At 41.8% G+C, this 3,530-nt stretch overlaps 1 long non-coding RNA gene across 1 annotated transcript in view; it reads left to right on the plus strand.

Annotated features, from left to right (window-relative positions):
* The window catches only part of LOC105545131, a 10,335-nt gene that overhangs the window by 4,751 nt on the left and 2,054 nt on the right, over positions 1-3,530 (plus strand). The window contains exon 2 of the long non-coding RNA XR_001006874.1: positions 1,920-2,074. This is a non-coding gene — a long non-coding RNA (uncharacterized LOC105545131). The remainder of the gene's footprint in view (positions 1-1,919; positions 2,075-3,530) is intronic.

The raw sequence follows: 3,530 nt of genomic DNA on the forward strand, positions 1-3,530 counted from the left end.
ACCTCGCCCGGCTAATTTTCTTGTATTTTTCGTAGAGACGGGGTTTCACCGTGTTAGCCAGGATGGTCTCGATCTCCTGACCTCGTGATCCGCCCGCCTCGGCCTCCCAAAGTGCAAGCTCCGCCCCGCCGGGTTCACGCCATTCTCCTGCCTCAGCCTCCTGAGTAGCTGGGACTACAGGCGCCCGCCACCTCGCCCGTCTAATTTTCTTGTATTTTTCGTAGAGACAGGGTTTCACCGTGTTAGCCAGGATGGTCTCGATCTCCTCACCTCGTGATCCGCCTGCCTCGGCCTCCCAAAGTGCTGGGATTACAGGCTTGAGCCACCGCGCCCGGCCAGCCAGACATGGTGGTGCGTGCCTGTAGTCAACTACTTGGGATGACCGCTTGAGCCCAGGAATTTGAGACCAGGCTGGGCAACGCAGTAAGACCTTGTCTTTAAAAAAATCTTGCACATTCCACTCTACCACATATTTCTTACATTATTAATTTCTTGTATTTTGTATGTTTATGTACTAGAGATGGAGAAACAGCAGCTGCATTTCAATATGTGGAAATGTGTTACTTTATAATATTGTAATAATATTTAAGAATATAATTGGACTTGTTGGGGTGTTTTACATACTTCCTCTTACAGAACTCTAAGAAATGCCTTGGACCACATTAGTCACTGATCCATTGTTTTTTAGTATCCAGAAAATGAACTCTTGTTCTTTACAAGTAGAAAAGTAAGTCAAAAAATCAGTCAGGGGAAAAAAACCCTTATGTTTACTAAAGAACATCTGTATTCTACTTACATCATTCAAAATTCTCTTCTAACTATAATGCACATACATTTGGTTAGTGAAAACTTTTCAGGGATAAACAATGTGTGCTTTTTTATTGAAAACAAAGAGTATCTTCTGATCTTTGTTAATGTACATATGTATATTTAGCATAAACTTTTCAGTCTAGAACAATGAACTTTTTCATTAATAGCAAGAAATGCAAAAAATCTAAGTCTGAGCTCTTAAAATGAATGTGTTATAATGATAAAAATATATAAAGTTAGGCAGGACACAGTAACCCAGAATGTTAACTCTTGTTTTCCTCTGATGCTTGATTTTGGGGTAAAAAGTACATTTCAGGCAAGATGTGGTGGCTCACACCTGTAATCCTAACATTTTGGGAGGCCCAGGCAGGCAGATCACTTGAACCTAGGAGTTTGAGAACAGCCTGGCCAACATGGTGAAACGCTAAAAATACAGAAGTTAGCCAGGCACAGTGGTGTTTGCCTGTAATCCCAGCTATTCAGGATGCTGAGGCATGAGAATTGCTTGAACCTGGGAGACAAAGGTTGCACTAAGCCAAGATCATGCCACTGCACTTCAGCCTGGATGACAGATTTGAGACTGTCTCAAAAAAAAAAGTTATTATTCATAATCAATTTTTGATATATATCGATAATAATGGCATTTCTAAGCAAGATAGTTTTAGTTGTGTGTTTCAATTGATACTATAATTCAGAAGCAAATTTCTTTAGTACGTATTTTTTGAGACAGGGTCTTGCTCTGTCACTCAGGTTGGGGTGCAGTGGGTATGATCATAGCTCATTATAGCCTCAACCTCCTGGACTGAAGCAATCCTCCCACCTCAGCTTCTCTAGTAGCTGGGACTACAGCTGTACATCACCACACTCAGTTAATTTTTGTATTATTTGCAGAGATAGAGTTTCACCATGTTGCCCAGGCTGGTCATGAACTCCTGGGCTAAAGCAATCCTCCTACCTTGGCCTCCCAAACTACTGGGATTATAGGCATGGGTCACCGCCAGCAATTTATTTTGCAATAAGAACGTTTATTTTGTCATCAGCAAGAGTGAGTAAGCTTAATAATGCATGGAGTTCCATCTTAACACAATGCCATTCTGTTTCCATTTCAGTGCCTTGTACTTATCAGTCAGTCCTGGCTGAAAAAGTTTGGTTACTATAAGATCATCTTAATTTCTTTCTATCTACAAGGAACAGCCTCCACTGTCATGTTACTCCTGGGAAAGCAATACTATTACTGTTTGGCTCTTTATCTCACTATTATCATGTAAGTAAATGCTGGTTCCAGTCTCAAAATTACACTAAATTTTACCATTTGCCCTTCCAAGCAGTGAAATATTTTTGATCTGGACTGAGTTTAATATTCATTTCTAGGCAAGGTCATTGTACCTTTCTGACAAATTGAATGTTAACGGCTTGTTTTTTGAAGGAATTTTATACGTTAAATTTTGTAGTAAACTTACTTTTTTTAACCTATTAAAAAATTTACTTGGAAGGCTAAGGTGGGAGGATTGCTTAAGGTCAAGAGTTTGAGACTAGCCTGGGCAACAGAGTAAGACCCCATCTCTACAAAAAATTTTAAAATTTTTTGGTGGCACATGGCTGTAGTCCCAGCTACTCCAGTGGCTGAGGCAGGAGGATCATATTTGAGCCCACAAATTCAAGTCATAGTGAGCTATGACTGCACCACTGCACTCCATCCAGCCTAGGTGACAGAGTGAGACCCTGTCTCAAAAAAATACAGCATTTAGTAAATACTGCTGCCATGTATAAAAGAGGCTGACCTTCTATTCCTCCTTCAACTCTTCCTCCTAGTTCTGCAACCTCTCCTCCTCCCACAAGCACCCACTTTGCCTCCATCACAGGCATCTCAAATTCCACAGGTCCAAATCAAGGATCTTGCTGCCAAATCTGCTCTTTTGCCATTATTTGCCGTCTCCGGAAATGGCTCTGCCATCTATCTGGTTTCTCAAGTCAGAGACTGAGACGCTGTCTTTGCCTTTTCTCTCTTCTTTGACACCTAGGTCCAACACACTGTTAACTGTCAGCAGTTTTATCTCCCTAATGTGCCCTGAATCCATCTCTTCTCAGTTCCACTGACATTCCTACAGCTCATTTCTTACATGGAATAGGATACAGTCTTCCCGTATGAACCCCTAGTTTATAGTCTCCAGTCTCTTCAACTGCCTCTCTCATATTGCTTCTAGAATAACATGCTCTTCCTCTGCTTAATAATCTTTTTTGTCTGTTTGTTTTCTTTTTCTTTTTTGAGACGGAATCTCACTCTGTCACCCAGGCTGGAGTGCAGTGGCACGATCTCAGCTCACTGCAAGCTCCGCCTCCTGGGTTCATGCCATTCTCCTGCCTCAGCCTCCCAAGTACCTTTGCTTAATAATCTTAAGTGGCTTCTTACTGCTTTCAGGGTATTTCGAAATGATGACATATGATGTCTGGTTATATAGTCCCTCTGTATCTTTTCATCTTCATTTCTTTTTTTTTTTTTTTCTGAGACAGGGTCTTGCTCTGTTGCCTAGGCTAGAGTACAGTGGCACGATCATGGCCCACTACAGCCTCCACCTCCCAGGCTCAGGTGATCAGCCTCCTAAGTAGCTGGGAATACAGGTGTGCACTACCATGCCCAGCTTAATTTTTATTTTTTGTGGAGATAGGTTTTTGCCATGTTGCCCAGGCTGGTGTTGAACTCCTGAGCTCAAGCGATCTGC

This window comes from Mandrillus leucophaeus, unplaced genomic scaffold (genome assembly GCF_000951045.1).
Source record: "Mandrillus leucophaeus isolate KB7577 unplaced genomic scaffold, Mleu.le_1.0 Scaffold32, whole genome shotgun sequence".
Taxonomy (NCBI): Eukaryota; Metazoa; Chordata; class Mammalia; order Primates; family Cercopithecidae; genus Mandrillus; species Mandrillus leucophaeus.